The 8182-nt window shown below is 44.4% G+C and overlaps 1 pseudogene; it reads left to right on the forward strand.

The window, feature by feature from the left end:
- The first annotated feature begins 6206 nt into the window (after window positions 1–6206).
- On the forward strand, window positions 6207–6375 carry LOC141134967 (U2 spliceosomal RNA; annotated as a pseudogene).
- The last annotated feature ends 1807 nt before the right edge of the window (window positions 6376–8182 follow it).

The following is an 8182-nucleotide window of genomic DNA, read 5'->3' on the forward strand; positions in this document are numbered from 1 at the left end:
CTATATTCGGTTTCATCATAATAGACTCTTGTGGCTCTGGATTTAAAGAAAACATTGTTCTTGCACATTTCTCTTGGATGCAGGCCTGGTCTGCCTTTCCCCGAGGCACACAGTGACACCATCACCTTCACACCCTTCTCCTTAGGCCTGGATGTTGTTTTGTTAGGAATCTTAAACTCTGAGAACTGGCTGACCTTGAGGCAGTGGGTCCAGCAGTACACTCTGCTGATAAAAACCTTATCACAGACTCTTGACCTCTCACCTCTGCTAACAAGGAACCTGAGAGTGGAGAGGCTTGTTTTGAAAAAGAAGAGAAACACGTTAGAAAGTGCCCAGGAAGACATACAGATGCTCGCTAATCCATTCACAACTTGAGTTACTGCAGAAGCTAGTTATTACCATTTTGATGTTATATTTCTGTCTTGGCCACTTTAAGGCATAAGTGCCCTATTCTCAGGAGGGCCTCTTCCACCCAAGTACAGTCTTCAGTACAACAACATTTTGTCTGGAAATTAAGTCATCCCCCTTACTGGCTAACTTAAAGGACCTGTATTGAGAGAAATATTAAGGCTGCCATTGCAAACCTCAAACTAGTTGGTTGTCTTTCTCTAGCTTCAGTGACCCAGAACCAGCATGCAAATCAGAACATCAGAGTAAAGTCACAACTCCTGATCTGTATTCTTGTTCCAGGTCTCTACCTCAAAAGTTAGTTCAGCCATTAGATTAGCATGAAAGACAGGCCTGTGGCATTTTCAGCAATGAGAGTAAATATCGTCTCAGTGAAGGTTTCAAAGGTACCTGTCACTTTGCCCATTTAGAGGAAGTCGAAGGTAAGTATCAGTGAGCATGGGAGCTGGCCTATTAAGAGAGCCTATTTGGACGAATTGAGCAAAAAGACAGGTTCACTTTAATATAGACCCTCAATGACTGACATGCTTACCTCCCTTTCGTTTTCTAGATGCTCTGTTCAGCTCTGGAAGGGAAAAAAAGTCCTATGAAAAATACGAGTTGCTGGAGTTATTGCATACACATGGCTATGGATTTCCTGTGTGACACAACTGTTTGACCTAGCACTATTGCATGTAATGTATGGATGCACCGCTACCATTTTTTTTACGAGTACTGATACTTTTTTTAGTACTTGCCAATACCAATACCTACCGTAACTGTTTTGTTTACACTTTAGCAGTCAGCAATGGTACAAAGCATTGAAACGTTATTTACAAATGAAATAAAAATAAAAAATATTTTATTTTGCGTTTTTTTTCAATGTGAGACATGTAAATATATGTTAAAGGTGTAAAAATATTAACAAACAAAAAAACTGTTTTAATTATTATTGGTTAAAAAATAGAAGTAAATAGAAGCGGAAAAAAAAAAAAAAAAAAACAGCAGCAAAATAATAACTAAATAAAGAAGGAGAATAAGGAGTTAATTAAGGCTGATTTTTTTTTTTAACTTGTCAGTTTGCTTTAACCAGTTCCGGACCACCCACCGCACATGTACTGCGGCAGGGCGGCCTGGCTGCACGAAACAACGTACCTGTACGTTATCCGCGTGGCCTGGTCTGGGGCACGCATGCGCTGACGGCAACCCGCTCCCGCTGTGATTGGACACAACGGGAGCCAATTAGCGGGCCCGGCTCTGGGAATGACCAGTCGCGGCCCTTCCAAAAAGTGTCACTTAATGTCCAATTTTTCCTCCGCAATGTCGCAGTCCTGCTAAAAATCGATGATCGCGGCCTCTTTCTAGTAAAAAGATAAATAAAAAGTCCCTAAATCTATCCCATAGTTTGTAGATGCTATAACTTTTGCAGATATAGGAAAAAATCTGCGCTAAACCCCAACGATATATATATTATATATATATATATATATATATATATATATATAAAAAAAATGAATATTAAACAAAATGGTGCAGCATCTAAAAAAATAGAATATCCAGCTCGTGAAAATGTACAAAAGAAAAAATGCGCAACCAAAAATAATGAAAAAGAAAAAAGGATTTTGTTATATATGTGAAAAAATGCAAAAAAATGATGCAAACAACTACTGCGATTAATATAAAATGCTGTGATTAAATAAAGGCAGAAGCCAAAAATAAACCATATAATCAAGTAATAAATTGAGAAACAATCCTATGCAGTATAGTCCATAAAGTGCTGAAATTGTGGCACACGGATACAAGCTTCATAGGGCATCAAAAACGATTTTTCTGTTCATCAATGATTAAAGCAAACAGCGCCGCTTACCAGATATGGTGGATCTCAGGTTATGGAGATCAGACATGCACACACAGGAAGGATTACTCGGCAGAAGATCGTCTGTCTCCAGGCTCAGGAATAGCGGGATCCTTCCTCCTATCACAGCTCGACACTGCTGCGATGTTCCTTACTGGATTTTCCAGGGGGTAGACTCCTTTCAAGGATATGTATTATAAAATAGAAGAGAGAGGCTTCATGGTTCAGTACTCAAATTTTTATTCAAAAGTTTCCATGGGCACTGACATCCAACAAAAGCGGTATACAAAGTTCAAAACAGCCGTGGCTGAAGCCAGCCAGCTGATGCGTGGTGACATCAAGACCTGTAGCTCCACCCGACGTGTTTCCCCGTACAAGGCATCGACTGGGAAAGGAGGCTGTGGACTTCTATAACTTATAACTTTATAACTTTTGCGCAAACCAATCAATATACGCTAATTGGAATAATCTTTTACCAAAAATATGTAGCAGAATACATATTGACCTAAATTGATTTTTTACATTTTTTTATTGGGTATGTTTTATAGCAGAAAGTAAACAATATTGTTTTTTTTTTTTTTCAAAATTGTTGCATTTTTTTGTTTATAGCGCAAAAAATAAAAAAAGCAGAGGTGGTCAAATACCACCAGAAGAAAGCTCTATTTGTGGGAAAAAAGGACATCAATTTTGTTTGGGTACAGCACCACATGCCCGCGCAATTGTCACTTAAAGTAACGCAGTACTGCATCGCAAAAAATGGCCAGGTCATAAGGGGGGAAAACCTTTCAGGGGGCTGAAGTGGTTAAACTGACTTCATCTGCAGCTCGAAGTTCATCCCTTTGATCTGTAGATAAATAAACAGAAAGATACAAAAAGAAACAAGGTTTTTTTTTATATCTTTCTGTTTTAGGGGCTGAGCAATGTTGCCTGGCTGCTTTTTTTTTTTGACAGCTCCAATTGCCGGGACTTTGTTTACACTTCAATACAAAAGTATTTACTGCTAGGGAGGGATGGAGGGGGGTAAAGCAAACCTGTTGCTGTGCTTATTCGTTCAGTGTTTTAAGTTATTAAAGCTGCAGAATCACATAAGGTTTCTTTGTTGGGCACCTCTGGAAGATTTACCCCCCTTCTTGATCTGGCCATTTTTTGCTATAGGGCACTCCGTTATTTTAAGTGACAATTGCATGGTCATGCAACGCTGTACACAAACAAAATTTATATCATTCGTTTTCCACAAATAGAGATTAGAGCTTTCTTTTGGTGGTATTTGATCACCTTTGGGTTTTTTTTTTTTTGCACTATAAACAAAAAAAGACAAACAATTTTGAAAAAAAAAAGATATTGTTTACTTTTTGCTATAAAACATAGCCAATAAAATTTTTAAAAAACATTGAATTTCTTCATGAATTTAGGCCATTTAGTGAGTACCGATGGACATCCATTGGTCAGGACCCGCTGATAGGCTTGTGCTGTGACTAAGCACAGCACAAGCAGCTCGCCAGCTGCACCCTACCCAGAAGAGCAGAATTACATATACAGCATCTCACAAAAGTGAGTACACCCGTCACATTTTTGTAAATATTTTATTATACCTTTTCATGTGACAACACTATAGAAATGACACTTTGCTACAATGTAAAGTAGTGAGTGTACAGCTTGCATAACAGTTAGAATTTGCTGTCCCCTCAAAATAACTCTACACACAGCCATTAATGTCTAAACCATTGGCAACAAAAGTGAGTACATCCCTGAGTGAAAATGTCCAAATTGGGCCCAATTAGCCATTTTCCCTCCCCGATGTCATGTGGCTCGTTAGTGTTACAAGGTCTCAGGTGTGAATGGGAAGCAGGTGTTAAATTTGGTGTTATCGCTCTCACTCTCTCATACTGGTCACTGGAAGTTCAACATGGTACCTCATGGCAAAGAACTCTCTGAGGAACTGAAAAAAGAATTGTTGCTCTACATAAAGATGGCCTAGGCTATAAGAAAATTGCCAAGACCCTGAAACTGAGCTGAAGCACAGTGGCCAAGACCATATAGCAGTTTAACAGGACAGGTTCCACTCAGAACAGGTCTCACCATGGTCGACCAAAGAAGTTGAGTGCACGTGCTCAGCGTCATATCCAAAGGTTGTCTCTGGGAAATAGACGTATGAGTGCTGCCAGCATTGCTGCAGAGGTCGAAGGGGGGGGGTGTCAGCCTGTCAGTGCTCAGATCATACACCGCACACTGCATCAAATTGGTCTGCATGCCTGTTGTCCCAGAAGGAAGCCTCTTCTAAAGATGATGCACAAGAAAACCCACAAACAATTTGCTGAAGACAAGCAGACTAAGAACATGGATTACTGTAATCATGTCCTGTGGTCTGATTAGACCAAGATAAACTTATTTAGTTCAGATGGTGTAAAGCTTGTGTGGCGGCAACCAGGTGAGGAGTACAAAGACAAGTGTTTCCTGCCTACAGTCAAGCATGGTGGTGGGAGTGTCATGGTCTGGAGCTGCATGAGTGCTGCTGGCACTGGGGAGCTACAGTTCATTGAGGAAACCATGATTGCCAACATGTACTGAGACATACTGAAGCAGAGCATGATCCCCTCCCTTCGGATACTGGGCCACAGGGCAGTATTCCAACATGATGAGGACCTCCAAAACTACCACTGCCTTGCTAAAGAAGCTGAGGGTAAAGGCGATGGACTGGCCGAGCATGTCTCCAGACCTAAACCCTATTGAGCATCTGTGGGGCATCCTCAAATGGAAGCTGGAGGAGCGCAAGGTCTCTAACATCCACCAGCTCCGTGATGTTGTCATGGAGGAGAGGAAGAGGACTCCAGTGGCAACCTGTGAATCTCTGGTGAACTCCATGCCCAAGAGGGTTAAGGCAGTGCTGGAAAATAATGGTGGCCACACAAAATATTGACACTTTGGGCCCAATCTGGACATTTCACTTAGGGGTGTACTCACTTTTGATGCCAGTGGTTTAGACATTAATGACTATGTATTGAGTTATTTTGAGGGGACAGCAAATTTACACTGTTATACAAGCTGTACACTCACTACTTTACATTGTAGTAAAGTGTCATTTCTTCAGTGTTGTCACATGAAAAGATATAATAAAATATTTACAAAAATGTGAGGGCTGTACTCACCTTTGTGAGATACTGTATATACGGGATTCTGCGCAGCTAGTCCATGCTGTCGCAATAGATGTAGAGTGCGCTGTTGGCAATTAGTTAAACCAAGTGCACCAGTTTCTTCGGACCTTGACTGTGTAATAAATATATATAACTTTTATTTTTTTAAATCTACATACTATATTGAGTCTGTGGTATAGAGCAGTGGTCATCAACCCTGTTCTCAGGGCCCACTAACAGGCCAGGTTTGCAAGATAACTGAAATACATCACAGGTCACATCATTTTCTGCTCAGTGACTGTAGTATTCTAGTCTGCATCTCCCCAAGGTAATACATAAAACCTGGCCTGTTAGTGGGCCCTGAGGCATGACCACTGGTATAGAGGATTGTTTAGAGATAGCTGCAAAATGATATAACAGTTTACTGCAATAAAGTTTTAAGCAACATAGAATTTGCAATAAAGTTTTAAGTAACACGAGGTTGCCTAAAATGTTATTGTATATTTGTAGAATGATCTCTTGTGCAAAAGATTGTTGCTTGGATATATTGTGGCCTTTGTACAAGAGATCATTTTACAAATATGCAAGTTCACATATTTGAACAGGACTGTTTATCTCTATGGAAAAAAAAGGAAGGGGGTTATTTGCAGACTTCCCCAGCACTGGCCTACCACAGAGAAAAGCAATAGCAATCTAAAAGTCAAAAACCAGCCAACAGACCCTCCTCCCCAAGTAGATTCATCCAGGGCATGTGTGCCATGATCGGGAGGGCTTACAAGTAGGGATGAGCTTCGAGTTCGAGTCGAACTCATGTTCGACTCGAACATCGGCTGTTCGCTTCTCGGCCTTTTGGCTAAGATCAAGTGTAGTATCGACTTTAGCCCTTAGGGGTGTCTCTGCTTCACAGCTAGGACGTTGAGAACCACTTGTATCTATCCAAGCTAATTGGTCCTTGTGGGGTACCCTCTGCTCGGCCTGGTAGGATCGTTGATTAAATTCAGCTTCACCTACTTGCTGCTATTGGGTTAGAGGCTTAGCCCCCACAGGGAACGAGATTGCGGTCTTCCCTCCTCCCCCACTCCGCATTACTACCTCCGGGCAGTAGATGCTAGAGCCTTTTTAAAGGCTACGAAAAAGAGCGAAGACGTCGAGGAACCAGAAGGAAGCCGCCTAAGAAACATCTGAAGCGACATCCAAATCCTTGACGATGGGGAAGAGCGAAAAGAAGACCGGAAAAGAGAAGAAGAACCCCGTTCCAGCCACTTCCTCCAAGCCCGGGAATGCCGCTGCCTCAACCCCCGCCCCTACCCCGGCCGGCACCAGCCGACCGGGACCAGCCAAGCCAGACCAGCCTGCAGACGGGCTCCCAGCTTTGGAGCCATGGATGAAGCAGACGGTCGTGCTGCAGCTGAAGGAGGTGGACGGAAGAGTCCCCGACATGACCCCGGAGATCTTTGGAAAGAAGATGATCCTGGAACAGGGGTTCAGCAAAGCGGAGACGCTTTCTGTGCAGGCCTTCACAAGAGGTATATTCTTTATAACTTTTGTGTCGTTCCAGGTCTGCAGAAGATACTGGGAGATGGTGAAGACCAGTGGCCCTGAATCCCCTTTCCGGAAGTTCACTGCGAACTGCCCCATAACACGGGACGAAAAGCGGGTGACAGTGGCCATGAGGAACCCCCATACCAGTGGAAAGGACATAGCCACCTACCTCCAGAGGTTCTGCACCGTGGTGAAGGACCCGATCCAAATCTTCGATGCAAACGGCTTCTGGATAGGTAAGTGGTCTGTGCTCTGCAAACTGAGGAAAGACCCTTCGGGGGACATCCAGCACCTGCAGCCTTTCTTCTCCCTGGGATCCTCCGCAGGAATCCTCTTCTACCCCGGCATACCCTACAACTGTAACAAGTGTGGGCAGCCGGGACACATAGGGAAGGATTGTACAGAACTTGCTTGCAAGTTCTGTAGGGTGACAGGCCACGAGACCAAGGACTGTCCGAGGTCCAAAGCCTGCAACCTTTGCGGACTGGCAGAACATGTCTTCAGACACTGCCCCCAGAGAACCCGGACCTACGCTGGAGCAGTAAGCCAGGGTAAGCCATCCGGGAGAAAGCTGCCAGAAAAACCAAAAGAACCTCGAAAGGCCAAAGGTAAGTCCACTCCCGCCCCACCTGCCCCTGCCCCTCCTGCCCCTGCCCCTACCTCCAGCACACCCCCACCCACCCCCTCTGTGCCGGAGGAGCCCCTCCCCACCCCTTCCCCCCCCAACCTGTCCTCCCTGGAGGACTTCCCCACCCTCCCACCCCCCTCCACCCCCACCAGTGGCCCAAGAGGAAGCCGGAAACGTAAGCCAGAGAGCCCAACAGCTGAGGAACCCGCCACCTCCACCAAACGGCCCAACGGGGTCCAACGCGACAGCGAGGGACCCAAGCAAGTAGTGGAGGACCTAGAGTCTGCAGGAGAGGAGGAGGAAGGGGAGGAGATCGTGGTCGACCCTGAGCATGACCTCCCCCCCAACGTCCACATCAGCCAGCAGATGATGGAGTCTGTCCTTGAGGAGCTGGGCCTGGCCCAGGACACAGGACAGGCAGAAGACGCAACGGAAGAGCCACCCCCCCCCTCCGGGGAGGTAAGTTCGGACCCTTGTTAACTAGACCCTCATACCCTTTTTCATTATGGCTGAGATCTCAATCTTTTCCATTAATGTGAGGAGTATCAAGGATACATCTAGAAGGCAAGCGGTCCTGACCTTTCTTTCAAGTCAGCAGAGTGATGTCTACATGCTTCAGGAGTGCGCCCTTCCTCCCCT

The sequence above is a fragment of the Aquarana catesbeiana genome, linkage group LG03 (assembly GCF_042186555.1).
Source record: "Aquarana catesbeiana isolate 2022-GZ linkage group LG03, ASM4218655v1, whole genome shotgun sequence".
NCBI classification, from domain to species: domain Eukaryota; kingdom Metazoa; phylum Chordata; class Amphibia; order Anura; family Ranidae; genus Aquarana; species Aquarana catesbeiana.